Below are 16,786 nucleotides of genomic sequence, written 5' to 3' on the forward strand. Positions count from 1 at the left end.
TTTCTCCTATAGGAGGAGAGCTGCAGAGCCGGGTTGCACCAGCCTCCCAAGCACCCAGGTCTTATCTTGTATCTTAAAAGAGATTTTGACATTCAGGAGAGAGTCCAGAGGCAGGTGGCAGCGATGGTGGCCTGATCGACTGCTTCTCACCTGGAAAGAGGGAGTGTCTTCATCTGCAGAGGAATGGACCCTGAGCTGTCAGCTTGCCATGTTGTGACAGGAGGAGGGCTGTGCGTGGGGGAGCATTGCGGGGTGTGGGTGACACTATGGCCAGTGTTGTTCAGAGTGGACCAGAGGGAAGAGCAAGGAGCGGTAAGTGGAGAGGGGTAGGGTCGCTTTCCCCTCCATGTGAGGGGCTTCCTATCTCCTGGAATGGCTGCCTCAGGCACAGGGATACCCATGAAAGAGGTCTTGTCACCTCTCTGTCCCCATGCCTGTAATCCACTCCAGTGAGAAGGATGCCCTTGTATCCCCCTTGCTCGCCTGTCTTCCTGAGCACCTCCCCTCTCCCCTGCCTTGTGTTCAGTTGCTCCTTGGTTTCAGCTCTCCTGGGGAATCTCCCCTAACCTTAGCTCCCATCTGTTCCTCATAAACGTCCTTGGATAATGCTCTTCTGGGATTGGCGGGATCGTGGGAGTAGACAAACGCATGGTCTTTGAAACAAGACGAACGCGAATCAGATCTCAGCCCCATCATCCCAAGTCACGTGGCTTCCTGCCAATGGCTTCCCTGAGCCCGGGTCCTCCTCTGCAAAATGGAATGAAGCCACCCGCTACATGGAGATCATATGTACTTACACACGGCTCCAGGTAAATGACCTACTTTCATTTTTCTGGAATAGGAATTCAACAAAATTGATAGAATTCTTTCATTTATCAGCCAGCATCTTGGGAGCCAAGCAGACCCAGGCTGTGGAAGATCAAAGTGGGGCCAGTTTGGCCTTTTTGGCTGGCCCTGTAAGTGCTGTGGGCATCACTGTGAAATCTCAGAGACAAAACCCAGCATCAGGAAGAGTGGATCCAGGGCTTGGCCTGCCCTGGAGATAGTTCCTAGCTGACTGCAGAGGGATGACCCTGGGACTAGTAGGGTGCTGGAGTTGCACCTTCTGCGAGAACTACTTGTGCACACCTCTCTCTGACTCTGTGTTCATGGCTTTATATTTGCTGAAAATCAGCCATGATGGGAGCATTTACACCAGGGAAATTGGCAAAAGCTATGAATCAAAACTCTTTCCTCTGAGGAAAGCTGATTGCTGGTCATATCCCAGCAGACCACTGCCTTCCATAGTAGGGTGAGAAAGGCCCACATCCTATGATTATCTTCAAAATCTTTATGCACCTGAGGAAAAGAAATAGCAGTGCATACGAGCTGCCTATATTTCAAGCTGATTTCCAGAAAGAACTTGCCTCGAGGAGCTGCCCCAAGCCTCTGCTTTCCTATCTGTCCTGTCTGCAGGAGAAGAGCAGAAAGTGCCTGGGTTGTCACCTGCCCTTAGTCCTCCACTGTCCACTGAGTGGCCTCTGTGCTCCTCTTATGGATGTACCCACAAGAAAGGTACAGGAAGGGTACAGGATTCACCGGTGGCTGGAATGAGGGACGCTTGTGAAGCCAGGAGCAAAGGCTGAAATTTCTCAATAATTCACCATTTCCTTGTGGGACCCACAGAAGCCAGGCCCGGGCATGGTGTTGAAGTTTGATTAGTAATAAGAACACACCAGCTTAACCTCTAACATTTAGCACTCTCCCCCGGATCGAATTACTGATCTCTATCTTAGTGAGCCATGCTAGCCGGCTGCCTGGGAACATTACACCTCTCTAAAAGCTGTCAGTCTCTGTCACTATCTTCGCACAATGGAGCCCATAGCTATTTTTAAAGGACTGTGTCACCTTTCAAGAGAAATTGTGCCTGCACAGAAGATTGATTTGGGGGGGGTTGTTTTGTACACAGATTTGGTGGTCTTTTAACTCCCAAGGTGAAGCTAGCTGGGTGCTCCCTGCCCCAAAGCCAACACCGTTTTTTTTTGGGGGGGGGGAGAGTATGAAGGAATCAAGAAAAACAAAATAAATGTCAAATGCCTGAGATTCCTGCAGAAAGGCCTGCTTGGGTAGGAAGGAGAAGGAAGGAAGAGAAGGGACATCCCTCCTGCCACAGTCCAGTGAAGCATCTGACCCAAATCCTCAGTATTTTGTTCATCCTCTCCCAAATCCTTCAGGATCGGGGGTCGCCCCGTTTGCAGACAATTCTAACTAGGAGGCTGGGCTCTGGAGTCAAACTCCCAGGGCTCAGCACCCCGACTTAACTCTGAGGTCCCTTCCCAGGTGTGACCCTCCGCCTCTGTTTCTTCATCTTCAAAATGGTGACATCAACCACGCTTACTGCATGGTAAGGTCATCGTGAGATTTAAATGACTTGATTTGACTTAAATATTGAGGCAAGTGCTTGGGCCTAGGAAGCAGCCCTTAAGTACTGCTTGTTTGCTTGTTCAGTTTGGAGAGCGAGGCGATGTGACCACAGATTTTCACGCTCTTGTCTAACCCATCGCCCCAAAGGATGCGTGTGGGTGTCATGGATGAGTTATCTCCACTTCTCAGAGGGAGGAAGCTGCTTATCTCAAAGGATTTTGTTATTGGTGAGGTTGAGGGTGGCAGTGGTCACCTGGAGAGTCTTCATATCCAGAGTCTGACCCAGCGCATAGTGTGCGGAAAGTTCTTAGCACATGACAGTGTTGATTGGTCATCAATAGACATGATCTTCTCAAGGGCACTGAGATTTAGAAAGTTTTGAAAACTGTGGGCATGAAGAGCAGGTGGGAACAGAATGTTCTGGAAGACTTGTCAAAGGTAAAATAAAAGTAGACTCTATGGATAAAGTTCCAGGTTGCATGCCTCTGAGTTATCCTCCCTAAAGAAAGAACTCCGAGTTGCCCAGGAGGCATTTGTGGGTGCAGCTTATACCTGGGGAATCCACATGCTCAGGGCAAACCCCTTGTTCTTACAAGACATCAGGAAAGAGTGTGCACTCACATGTTTTAAGTGAAGTGTGTGTCATATATGGGTGAGTTAGTTTCTATGACTCCTGGGTTAATTGTCTGTATGATTAACTATTTAACTACTCATCCTGCTAGCTTGGCACGAGGGCTTTGTAGTTAATCTGCAAACTTGCCCCTCTTCAGAAGCTGCCCAGTATCTTCCATTACCACCCTATTTGGATTCCTGAAAAGCCGGGAGCATGCAGGGGAGAAGGGCAAAGTCGAGGCCACCTGAACATCTATTAACTTAAAAATGGGTGATAAAGCTCCAATCATGTGATAGATGTTAGGGGCGCAAAGATGGAAAAGAGGCAGCAGGTGTGTCCCTGCCCTTCAGGATCTCTCAGCCCCGAGGAGGAGATGCGTTAAAATGATGACAATACAAATGAGGCTCAGCTAAAATGATGGTCAGATGAGAGGAACATGGAAGCGTAAGGGAAGGACGGGTCAATTCTGCTGGAGTCACTGAGCAAGATTCCAAAGTAGGAGATTTGAAATGGGTAAATTCAAAGGCAATTCAGGGTGTGCTAGATGGAAGGGCCCCTGAGCCAGGGACCAGAAAGAGCAAATACCAGGGGGCCAAAGAGCATGATCTCTTGGGGACATCAGTAGTTTAGGACAGCTGGGGCAGAGCAGTTGGTTTTCAGGGGACGCTGGAGAAGTCTAGCTGATCAGGATGGGAAGGTAGGCAAAAGGGCACCATGTGGGGTTCTGCCAGCTTCAGTGTTGTGCAAGGTGTGAATTTTAGGACACTGATCAGGTTGTGAGGAGGGCAGTTGGGAGGGATGGGACTCAAGGGGGACTCATCAGTGACCCAGACAAGAGGCAAATGGGACTGAATTAAAGTAGTAGTCCCTGGAGGGTGGCAGATTTCCTGTGGGTTAGTTACTGCTCAGACTCACTTCTTGTGCTTGGTAATTGCTCAGAGGGAGACACAGAAGATGTCCCAGTGTGCCATCACTGGGATGTGGACCGTGGATGAAAGGGCTTCCAAGGGCATGGAGAAGAGCTTGATTTTGAATCTGTTGAGGACAAGAAATTATGGACAGGGGTCAAGCATGTCAGGAAGGGTCCCTAATGAAGCACACCATTTTCCACCAACATGTCATTCAGAGGAGTTGGCACGTTCCAGGCTGAATACTTTCATGGTATCAACTTAGAATCTATGTGCCCTTGTGCACACACACACTCACACACACACACACAACTCATATGGACCTAATTACGTATAAAGAGAATACTCAAGCAATTGTCCTGTGACTGCAGGGTCTTCCCTTATTAGTGCCTCAAAGAGGCCGAACTATTGCATATATGGAATGAAAGAGAAGGCCTGTTTAAATCATATATATACTTATTTCATTTCAGAACAAGTGTGTGTGTGTGTGTGTGTGTGTGTGTGTGTGTGTTAAAAAGTTAGGCACATTAAAATTTTAATGAGTTACTTAAGTAGTTGGCAATTTAAGCATCAGTCTACCAGGTGATTCCATGTTCCAATTATGGGGGTGGTGGGAGAACTTTAAGAGTTAGCAGAGACAAGACAAAGAAAATTTATGATTTGCTAAAGTGGAAAGTCCCTACTTCAAAGTTAGTTGATGTTTTCTGATTGGTAAACTCTGGTTAGAGGTTAATGGCCAGAGGTGAATGGTTTCTGATTAGTTAAGCTTCCATTCTGCTCCACTGTTTCCATTGAGTTGGGTTGGGTTGCTTCTGTGAGAGCCCAAGGCACTGGCCCTGTTTCAGCCTGATGCCTCCCCGTGAGTTATTTTAATAATCTGGTGGTCTCAATCGAAGTGTCTCTTCTCTGGCGAGCTTGCGGACTCCTTTCCCATCCCCTAACTAGGTGAGGTCCCGTGGTCTACTCTACAGCTCTGGAGAATTCTTCCTTACTGTAATTTCAGCAGCTGCAATTTCACCTTTCTGGTCTGTGTTTACTTCATGGCTGGGCTCCTCACTAGAAAGGGACTTTCGCACGTGCAGGGATAATGCTGCTAACCCTCTGGACTTCTGGTGCCCAGTGCAACACCTGGGACACGGATGGGAGCCTGATGACTGCATGTGAAGGGAAGGAGTGATCCGAGGGTGACATCCTGGTTACACTTTGTGATCAGGGGCCAGGGCTGCTCTCTCAGACCTGCTGTAGGCTGTGTAAGTCTCCAGTAGTTTGTGGTCTGCTTGCTTGGGGTAGGTGTGGCCTGATCTCAGCTGGGCTCTTTCACACATCTGTGGACTGATTGGTTGGCAACCGCGTGATAGAGGATGGATTGATGGGAACCCAAATGACTTCATTTCCTCATCAGGGCTAATGATCTCACAAAGGAGGTTTCTTAGAACCAGGAAGATTTTTGATAAGGTACGTGTTCTTTAATTATTTAACACACACTGTTTCCAACAAAAGACACAAAAACAGTGCTTTTCTAGACAACGTGGGGAGTGGGGTCAAAAACCGGTTGGCAAGAGCTTCTCTGACCCATTTGGACCCTTTCATCATGTCAGTCGTTTTTTTTTTAACCAGGGCACATTTTCTCAACCAAACATTTCATCTTGAGATTTCCTTAGTATCCTGTTTCTCTATAAAACCATTTAGGCCAATGTTTGTTTACACCGTTGACCTTTGAGAGTTGTGGGTAACTGAAGCACAGATTGGCCCATGCAGACCCTCACAAATGTGTGCTGAGACCAGAGAGAGCAAGGGTAGTACATTACAGTGCCCAAGAAGTGTCCCATAAATGTTAGCTGTCATTGTCATTGCTTCCATGAAATTCTACAAAAGATCTCGAAAGCACCGCCCCCCCCAAAGAATAATTTCCCCCAAATCAGTTGTTTGGTTTGTCACTGCACTTTGGTGCTTCCTGAGAGTGCAAAGATCAGCCCTGAAGAGATTGGAATCTGGTTCCCTTGAATCAAGTTTCTCCTCCACTGGAGACAGTTCTCCTCTTTCCATCAATTCTGCAAGCGCGTAACTTGGCTGAACACCCACTTCCTTCAGCAGCTGGCCCTCCCAGCCTGGCTGCTCGAATGATACCCCAGTTATTGATCAGCTGTCTTTGAAGCCATGGGGAGGGAACCTGTCTTCTCTGGCTTGCAGGACTGCAGTCACCACCTGTGGGGCTGGGGAAGCAGGGAGCCTGAACAGGCTCAGTTCTGGATGACCACCTGCAGCCAGAACAGGTCCGCTGGGGTTGAGCTTTGAATCCATGCCCCAGTCCCAGGACGTCTTATTTTTATCTTAAAAGTGTTTATATCAAAGGACAAAAGTTGAGGCCCTTGCATGTGAGGACATCAGAGACTGAGGATTTGGCATCCTTGCGGACAGTTAAATGGTCAACATGAGGGAAGGGAGGAGGAAGGCCAGCACCTGGAACGCATTTTCCCATCTGAAGGAACCCTGGCTCCCTTATCAGAGCACACTGACCCCCACATATTTCAGGTGAAACACCCCACATTTGCTTATGTTCACAAGCTCACAACCTCTTCACACTAACTCTGCTTAAGACTATTATCCACCTCAGTCCTTTTTCAAATAAGGAAATTGGGAGATTCTGGGAGTTTAAGCTGCCCAGGGCCACCCAACCCCAGTGATGTCTTAGGCCGAGAGTCTGTCTTAGGTTTGCCAACCTCAGAAACATTTCCCATGTACTGTATCAGGTTTTGACTTTTCCCTGGTTTCTATAATAATTATTTGGAAGCTTGTAGAGTTAAAAAACAAAACAAAATTCATCCAGGTCCTCTCTGAGAGATTCTGATTCGGGAGCTCTGCGGCAGGGCCAGGAATCAGTGTTCCGAGCCAGCTTGCCTGCTGATTCTCATGGCCAGGTGGGTTTAGGAAACGTGGGCTGTCAAGGTTGGCTTCCTGTGTGACAACCTAGAGGGACTGTGGGTGGTGTAATAGTGGGCAGCCACTGTCTTGACATGCTTGGTCATTTTGTCCCTGAGTGTGTGTTTTGTAAGAGACCATGGAGCATGTGCGTGAGCAGAGGACTTGTGCACAGTGTACATGTCACGGGCCCTTGCCACCCTGCTGGCCCTTTCCAGTCCCCCAGGAACATGTTTCCAGTGGGCCCCCACCACATGGGAGGCTGGTGAGACTCAAAGCAGGTACAAGGTGAGCGTGTTATGTCCAAGATGAGTAAGCCGAGGCACGAGAGCCCCGAGAGCCACGGTTCCTTCAGACCAGAGCTGGCACAAGCTCAGAAGGAAGATGATAGTGCTCTAAGAAACATGGTGACCAGGAGGAGCCCTGTGGACCTTGCTTACCCAGATAGCCTCCCATTGGGCCATGCTGAAGCTGCAGGTGTGGACAGGGAAGGAAGAGGATATTTTCCTTTTAGTCCTTCCCTCCTTAACAATAGCGAAGCTGCATAGAATTGGTAGAATGTGCGTGTAGCAAGAAGTGGCATAAAGACGTAGCATTAGTGAGTAGTGGTAGAGCTAGTTAGCTAATAGTAGAGTTAGTTTGGTGTTGCATTTCCATTATTCTGGTAAAAACAAAATACATATCATGTATGAGCAATGGAATATGAATTGTGCACTTCCGACAGTTTCACTGAGTTAAATCTTCTCATCCCTCATCCTTCTATTTAAAAATGACATTTAAGGACATGAAGGTGAACATTCAGATTCATTCTAATAAATGAAAATATTATTTCTCCTTATGTAGAATGGCATGAAATAACAAATTTTAAACATACCAGGATAATTGGAGAAAGAAACCCTGGAAGATAGGAAAAGCCTTTATGTTTAAGTACTACTACTAATACTTTTTTTCTGATTTTTGTACTATGGGCCCTGTATTGTGATTTTGTATCAAGTCTTATAAATTATGTAGTCTACCTAGCTGGTCAAAAAAAAAAAAAAAATCCAGATGATTACTTTATCCTTCAATTTAATTTCTTTCTTTCTCCTCTCTCCTCCTCCTCCTCCTCCTCCTCCCCCGCCCCCTCCTCCTCCTCTTCTTCTTCTTTTTTTTTTTTTAAGAAATCTGGACCACAGTAAGTATTTGTCAGAGGCACTTTTTGGCGATTGTGACCTCTACAGATCAGACCAGGAGCAGAGGGCAGGCAGGCGCCTCCTCAGCTAGCTGCTGCAGCCCATCCCTAGACAGACAAACCTCAGAGGAGGTATTTTCGCCTTCCTTGTCTTGAATAGTAAAAGAAAAAGGCGGTACCACGGCAGACAGCAGAGTCTTGGTAACCCGACAGTCAGCTCTTCACCTTGAAGGTGGTGGAGCAGCCAGGTTGATAAGAGGCAGAGAGTCCTGGGCGATTTCCCACTGAAGTGGCATTAAAGACAGAGGCTGCTTGGTCTGGTGGGGAAAGCCCAGGCTCGGTGACCAGCCACCACGGCAGCACCCCCAGGCCACCACTCAGCTCTGTCACCTGGAGAGGCCTGTTCTTCTCGGAGCCTGTGCGATGGACGTAGGACTTCCTGTGGGATCAGAAAAGACGCGGGAAGTCGCTCGCTACCACTTTCCCTATCTCCTCCTCTCCCCTAATGGAATAGTTTTTTAAACACAGTTAACCCAGAAAAAAGAATGGCCTAGAGTGATTAATTTTCACCTGTGCAAATCTGAGTGTCACCAAAAGGAGAAAAGGAAAAAGAAAGAAAGGGGAGGGGAGGGGGAGGGGAGAGAGAAGAAAGGAGGAGGACCAGAAGGAAGAAGGAAGGAAGGAAAAGCTTTGGTTCTAAAGTACCAAGTATTTGAGCAAAATTCGTATCACTGATATTTAACAACCAGCTCCTGTGGGACTCTGGGAGGGTTCTAGCTTTGCTCTCTCCTCCGTCTGAGCCAGGGAGCGTCACAGGCGGCTCTTCATCAATGAGATGCAGGTTAGGGGTGATTCCCCACTTAGCACTGTGGAGAGGAAGGCACTAGACCCTCAGAGCTCCTGTCCTGACCACCAGTCACACCACCTGGGACGTGGTGTGTAGCTCAGTCCCCTGAGTGTAGAATGGGGTGCTAACAGCCCCTTCCTGGAGAGAATGATGAGCAGACAGATCACGTGCCCTGCTCGTTCTAAAGGATCAAAGGCTTAAGTGAGGCCTGCTGTCCTTCCTTTCTCTTTTTTGGCGATTGGACCCTCAGACCCTTCCCCCAGGCCACTAAGAGGTCCCTGAGTGAGGAGGACATCCCTGCACCCCATGTCGACAAGGTCTTTGTGCCAGACGGTGCCAGGCCACCTCTCAGGCTGTGAGCCCAGGACCTGGTGCGGGATAGCTCCCTTGTCCCCCTCATAGCCAACTGGATTTGATGAAAAGTGTAGCTTTCTGTGACATGCATCTCCCAGAAGTCCCAGTGTCCTTGCATTGTGCTGTCACCCGTCTCACAGTCCCTTTACACTTGCTCTGTCACTTTCTGAAGACACCAGGGCTTTTCTTCCTAGCAGGTGCAGGACACTGCTGGAAGACATGCCTCAGAACCCTTCACCTCTTCTTGGCCACCAGGTGTGAGGCTCAGTCCCCTCCAGCTGGTCTTTCTCACCCTTTGCCATCTCCATGGACACCAGGAGGGCTCAGGGCTGTGGAGCAGCGCCTGCCATTCAGGACCTCTCTTGGAGACAGTGGAAACCTTCTCTCTCTACAGTCCAAGATGGAAGCCACAGGTAACCACGGAGCACTGGAAGCGCGGATAGTATGACCAACAAGCTGAATTTCCAATTCCAATTGTTTTCGTTCGTTTAAACGTGCCCTTGAATAGCTGCGCACACCTTGTGGCTGCCATCTTGGCCAGCGTAGACCTGGCGAATGCAAAAAGCCTAGCTCCCTGTGGTTCCCCAACCCCCCACCAATTTGGTAATTCTTTTATACTGCTTCTGCAAGACCTTCGTGAAACCAGATGCTTCCTAGGGTTCTTCAGTGCTCACAGGCCTTGCCAGAGACTAAATGCTTTCAGAGGAGAGAGCTGTTTGACCAGACACTGGGTCAGGCCAACCTGTGGCTCTGCATCATCACACACTCCATTTGTCCAACCCTAACAATTGCAGAAGGACCCGGCTGAATGGCTCCCTGCTTGGCAGACACATGCTGCCCCCCACCTCCTCCTCTCCTAAGAGGCAAGAAGAAAGAATAAGCCTGGGATCCCCGAGACTGGGAAGAGGTTGGAGGGCCAGGCTGGCCCCCATCTTATCTGGAGCTGCCCTTGGTCTTGTGGAAGCTCCATTTCTGAAAGCTCTCAGATGGGCTGCAGCCCAGCACTGGGAATTCCAGGTTCTGTCTGCTTAGAGGCATCTATGAGAAGGGAATGTTGGGGAGATGGAAGCAGAAGTAAGCACTTTCTAATTCTGAGCAATCGAGACCAGGCCGGAGGCGTTTGCTAGAATCCCGTTCCTCAGTCCACCAGTGCGTCCTGTGTTACGATATGTCTGGCAAGAGTGGTTGTTTCAGTCCATGGTTATGACAACTGTGGTCTTGGTCAGTTTCCACAAAGGAAACAGAGTTATTTGTGAAGGACCTGCTATGTACCAGACACATTACTGGAAACACAGCCCTTCTCAGAATAAATGCCAAGGTCCTTTTCCAAATGGTCCCTTCCAGTATGGCTGCTGCTGCTGGTCTCGGCCCTCACCTTCTACTCCCCTTTCCTTTGGTCTATTCAGGGCAGCCGCTATGGTTAGCAGAAGTTTCTGGAACAAGCCACTTAAGCTACTGACTTGGGACTTCTCCACGCTTTCTTCCTTCTGATATCCACGAGACTGACTCTTCACATCTTTTGTCTTGGCTTGAACGTCCACTTCCCAGTGGAAAGTCTCTTGACCTCCCCTCCTAATTTAAAACTGGAATCCCCCACCCAAGACTTCCCACTGCCCTCCCCTGCCAACTTCTCCCCCTCTGACAATTCGCTTTTTAATATTCTTGCTCTTTGTTTGTCTCCTCCTCCTAGAAAACAGAGTCCATGAGGGTCAGAAATTTTATATTTTTCTCTGGTGGGGTCAGCACTCAGAACAGCCCAAGAAATAGGTTTTGAATGAATGAGCTCTCTCAGTGATCTTCATGAACTGCCCACAGGGGGGCTTTACAATGAGGCAGCTGGGCCCTGAGAACGAGGTACCTGAAGTTGCACAGTTAATAAGCAGGGGAGCTCACCCAGCAGGGCTTTCCGAGCATTCCCCCTGTGCTGAGCTGGGTTACAGCACGGTCCAGAGCCCTGTATGTGGGACTCATAATGACTCCTGTGGCGCTCAAGAGTCCTATTCAGTCGGTCTCGTCCCAAGGTCTGTAATTTCTACTCTATGACAGTTCCTTCCTAGAAACTAGTGTGGCTCTGTTCTTTGAAGATGGGACCAGGGAGTGGGAGGGATAGTCTGATTTCACAAATCCTAAGAGAAAGGAGATGCATTTCCATGGTATTATCCCTCTGACCTGTTTGCAAATATTGTGCTCTGTGTGTGTGTGTGTCCTGCAACAGCCCCCGTGATCCTGACACTCAAAACTTGAGGGTTTGTAGAGCAACTTGGGAGAAATTGAAGCATGATTTTCATCTGTGTTCAGAAAAGTGGTGTGTCAGAAAGCAGCCCAAAGTCAGCAGCCCAAAGTCTGCCTGAGAGCACAGCACACCTCACCTGTTCTGAACACTTCCTCCCTCCATGGTGGGTTCCGGGGTTGGCCCACACTGGTACCCTGGCTGATCTCACATCAGGAAAACCTTGACCAAGAGCAGCTTCCCGTGCCCGAGCCTCAGCTAAAGAGGAGCAATAGCTTGAAAGAGAACTGAAATCCAGCCAATGTCAGGCCTCCAGATCCCCAGAGATGGCCTCCCCATGGTGACCTCTCCTGACCTTCTGTAGCTGTTCTTATTGGCACTCACATGAAATGGCATGGGGGTGACTCAGCCAACAGCCTGAAATAAAATGCTGATAAGAGGAGACGGGCTCACCCAGGCCGCAGTAACTGGTCAACCTGAGGAGGCACAGAACATGGCCTTTGAAATCTCCCTGCCCCAGGGGTTTTCCGGCAAGAACACCTTTGGAAAGTTCCTATGTGGGCAGAGGAGTGGTGTTGAAAGCCTTTTCCTAATGGCCGGGAACAGGTGGGGAAATATCACTGAAAGTTGGTGTTGGGTCCTTCATCTTTGGCCTGTGATTGGAGATTATCTGCTGGCCATCAGAGTGGGCAAAGAAGGACAAGCAATAAGCTAGGGTCGTGGATCTTCTCCCATATGGTGCACTCTGTGTGTGGGGAAGTCCTTGGCCATGGGATTTCTGGAGACACAGAGGCCCTGGCTGGATCTCAGGCTGCCCACATCTAAGCTCCCTTCAAGGCAAACTGGTCAGTTCTTGTGTCCCTTGCAAGAGCACACATCTGCCCTCCCTGGAGACACAAACATCCATAGGAACTAAGGTGGGGCAGGATGTGGTCAGAGGCACAGAAAGGCAAGGTCACCTCTTCAGGACCTCAGGATACAGGGGGTCCTCCTCCGTCGCTCCCACTTGGTCATCTCAAATTCAAACCATCAGAAATTCTGGTTTTTGTTTTGATTTTTCCAAAGCAAATATCAGATCCACTGCTTACTCCATTTCTGGTGTCACTCTCACCTTCTCCCATGGGTGACTGAAATCAACTCCAGAGTCAGTCTTGCCGCTTTCCCCTCCTCCTCTTTCCATGATTCACTATCCACAGAGCGGCCATAGCTATCTTTCTTGGGCAGTTTCACCGAGTCACACATTCCTGACATCCCTTCGATGGCTGTGCCTTCCTGCTGGAACTCGTTGTGGTGTAACTATCTACCTCCAAACCTGGTGGCTTCAAACAACAGCCATTTTACTGGAGATCTCAGTGGCTCAAGAACACAGACAGGGCTCACCCAAGTGGGCTTTCTGCTTCACACAGTGTTGACCGGGGTGACTTAGGGCTGCTCAGCTGCTGGAGAGTCTGAGCTGAGAATCCTACTTTGGATTAGAGGATGACTTGGAGAATTCAAGAGGGCTTGGCTCACGTTTCTTGGTGTCTTCGTGGGGGTGCCTGCAGGGTTGGACTCAGATGGTCGACGGGAATGCTTACGTGCTGTCTCCAGCATGGAGTTCTCAGGGTAGTCCGACTTCTTATGCTGTAGCTTCAACAAGAAGTGGAAGGGGAGCATCCCTGGAGGTCAGGCTGGAGACCAACAGGCATCCCCTCTGCCATATTGTATTGGTCAAAGGAGTCATGGAGCTTCCCAGATTTAAGGGGGGGGGGGACACAGATGGCACTTTCAATGGGAAGAGTGTCCAGCAATATGTGCTCTTTTCTTTGTCACATTCTCACACTGACCAAAGAGACCCTAGGAGCCAGCACTTCACAGTTTGGATCTTTTTCTTTCACCCACAACACCCTCTGGCCACACACAGGACTCCTTGTTCCAGGGACTCACCAAACTCTCCCTTACCAACCTCAGGATCTTTATACCTGCTGTATCTTCTGTCTGAAATGACCTTCCCTAAGCCCTTCCCCTGGATGGATTCTCCTCATTCATCAGTTCGTGTCTCCTCCTTAAACTAAGTAAGTATATTTTCCCAGAAGCCTTTAGGCTTGTCCCATCACCATGCAGGTTAGAATGTTCTAGAAGGCCAATGGCCTCCTTTAGAGAGCTCGGCTCTGGGAGGAAAGACCCACCCTGTTTCTCGGATAAGCTGAGTCTCCAGGCTGCCAGCCCCAGCTCTTTCTCATCTGTTAAACATCGATAAATTGCACCCACCTTAAAATGTTGCCATGAAAAAGAAAACGAGGGTGCACACCGTGAGCCTTCACGGAGTCACTGCGCAGGGTAGAGCTTCCATAAACCTAGATCAAAAGAGAACTTTTCCCCTCACCTAAGTGCAAGGCCAGTTTTAGGCTAAAATTTCCTTGTTACTAGACATTATGGTTTGGCCTCTGGGTTCCAGATGGGTTTTTTTGTTGTTGTTGTTGTTTAATTTGAGAACAATGATCTCAGCCAGACCAGGTCCCAGAATGAGCCGCATACCATTCCTCACAAGGAGGGCGAGGACGGGGGAGCAGCTCCGAGCCAACACGCCGAAGAACCGTAGGAGCAAACACATAACAGGCAAGGGAGATTTTTTAATAATAGATGTTAAAAAACGAATCCAAACAAGGGAAATATACCCACTGAATAGGGATAAGTGTGATGTCTATCATGGGCTGTGATATATGTCTGCTCTGAGACCAGCTCCACAAAAGGCCAAATTTTCTTAAAAGCATGTTAAAATATTAATAGATATCTGAAACAGTTTTCTTGCAACTGCTGCCAGTCTTCAGAAAGATTACATCAGACTGGGAAGAAGTCAGAGAGACGCTGTAATGCCTTGGTGGTGGTGACCCACTGTGGCACCCCTGGACTCCCCCCCCCCCGCCCCCGGCAGGCAGGCTGTGGTCTGGAGGGGGAGACCCCACAGACTCCACTGCGTGAATCAGAATCATGGAGACATTGCACGTTTGATCTCAGGGGCTGGGATTCACTCTGGCAGGTTCTGGGGCCTCTCAGGCGGCCTAAGACAGTGTGCTTGGTTCTCAGCTGCAGCCCGGGCCAGGCTTCCTCCGCTGTCTGGCCCAGCTTCGCTCCCAGATCCACTGATTTTCTTTTCCAACTATCCTATTCATTGTCTCCCCTCCTTTTGCAGGTCTGACCGCGCTCACTCTGGCCTCTTTCTAGAACATTCTTTCCTCCTCTCTTAACCCCCTTTGCTATCTCCCACTTAACTAAGTCTTTGCTGCAGGGTCGCTCCCTCTACGGCATTCCCAGACGTCCCTATAAGGTGGACGCTGGACCTGCATGGCTCCTCCTTGTCATTCTCGTGCACAGATGGGGTAGTTATGGGGTATCTCCAGCCCCTTTTATAAACTCGGTCAGGACAGGCATGCCATGTCTTTGCCCTCACCATCACACCAACAGCACCTGGTAGAATAAGGAACCAATAACTGTGACCAAATTAATGAATTCTAGAAGATTGTCCGACACATCAACCGCCCACGCCTGCCCACACCCAGCTCTTCAGCACTGTCTGTGGCCCTGCCCTCTTCTCTCGCCTTCTGCAGCCAACTGGCCAATTCTTACTGAATTCTTCTCTCGCCCTCCCCTCTTGCTCCATGTCCACCGTTCACCTCTGCTTTCCTTCCACCCCTCACACTCCCCTCCTGAATCGCTGCCCCGACTCTACGGCCCGATTCCTTCATCTTACTCGCTTCTTGCAAGAACCCCTTCCGGTGTATCCTTTCCCGGTGACACCTGGTCATATTTCTAGGTTACAAAGCTTCCATTCAGCAGGAATTTATTGATGATGCTATTACAGGACAGCCACGGTGAAGGCACTGGGGACGTAAAGCTTTGCGTGACCTCCCGGGGGAGATGGATGTGCAACCGATGGCCGGTTTCTAGGGGAAGGGAGTGACTGATGTCCTAGAGTAATGGCCTGGGAAGCTGGCAGAGGTGGTTTATGTCCTCAGCCTTCTCCTCCCTCCATTCTTTCCTCTCTGACTTTGTCTTTTTATTTCATTCTTTCATTCAGAAAACACTGCACAGTGACAGGACAGATAAATAAGATAGGATGGATAGTGGGGCAGGGTATGGAAGGGACACCAGACGGAATCACCCCTGAAAGGGCTGACTGCAGTACGCATGCCTGCAGGTGAACACGGATCACAAGCTCACCCACGTCCGCACTTGTGCACAGGGTGTGGGCTGCTCTAGGGCCAGAAATGTGTATGTCTTCCAACTTCCAGTTTATAACATAGGGCTAAGTCAGAGTGAGCTCTTGGTGAGCATTTATGGAATGAATAAATGAATGAATGACTAACAGGATGGAGCGTGGAAAACCAGTAAGTGTTTTTAGAAGACTCAATCTCTGCCAGCAGGAGAGTTTTCATGCCTTAAGAGTAGTAGAAAATTTCCTGGGATCTCTAGAGCTCTGTTGTATAAGAGGGTTCAAGGCATTGATTCTGTCCACCTAAGAAGAGAGACTCTCCCCTCCCTTCCTGAAATCCATGTTCTTCTTTCCCATCACGTACCTCCCAGGAGACTGGGTAGTTTGTAGGAGACCCCCCTCACTGCGCTCTTCAGAAGAGAGAGAGAAACTGGGCACATGGACTCCACATGGACTTGATGTTCTTTCCCAGTGGGCATGATGTAGAAGATGATGGTGATGATGGTGATGGTGATGATGGAGATGATGAAGAAGATGTCGGTGATGATGAAGATAATACTGGCGACAGTGGTGCTCACCAGAGCTGCACTTCACTGCACACTTCCTACGTGCCAGGCACTGACCTAGCCACCTGAGCCTGGCAACTCAGTCAAAAAATGCGTCATCGGGCACCATACCACAAGGAGGGGCATGGCACTTAAGTTCAAAGACTTAAGAAAACTCTTCCTGTAGTTTGCAACAAATGGTACACTTTGTCGCATACCAAGTTACTCCCTAGTAGTTTTGAGCCATGGAACTAGGACGGTACTAGGAGCACAAAACAATGGTGGCAAGATAAAGGACGTCATAAGCAGCTCTGTCAGCACGGCTAGACTCAGAACATCAAATACCACGCTGGAGATGTGGGTAAGAAGGCGTGCGGGTTAACGGTGAATCCACAAAACTGAGAACCAGTCAAGCCTCTGGTTCAGCTTCTGTATCCTGAGACACCTATCAGCAGATTTCTTTCAAAACATTGGTATTGCCCAGGAGAAGAGTGAAGCAGCAATTACTCTAAGTATTGCTGAAAGAGAGAAGTGTTTCTCTTTCGTATGCATTAGGATTTTAGTTTTAATTCAACTCACTTTTATTTTTTCTGCTTACTTTTCT

General features: G+C 49.0%; 1 protein-coding gene across 3 annotated transcripts in view; it reads right to left on the reverse strand.

Moving 5' to 3' along the window:
* The window catches only part of Maf (MAF bZIP transcription factor), a 310,546-nt gene that overhangs the window by 109,473 nt on the left and 184,287 nt on the right, over positions 1 to 16,786 (reverse strand). The window contains exon 3 of one of the 3 annotated variants that reach the window (XM_076838509.2): positions 4,029 to 4,051. The exons of the other annotated variants lie outside the window; for them this stretch is intronic. The gene's annotated coding sequence lies outside the window, so the exon portion shown is untranslated. Of the gene's footprint in view, positions 1 to 4,028; positions 4,052 to 16,786 lie in introns of those variants that run through there. 3 annotated transcript variants of the gene reach the window in all.

The sequence above is a fragment of the Callospermophilus lateralis genome, chromosome 18 (genome assembly GCF_048772815.1).
Source record: "Callospermophilus lateralis isolate mCalLat2 chromosome 18, mCalLat2.hap1, whole genome shotgun sequence".
Taxonomy (NCBI): Eukaryota; Metazoa; Chordata; class Mammalia; order Rodentia; family Sciuridae; genus Callospermophilus; species Callospermophilus lateralis.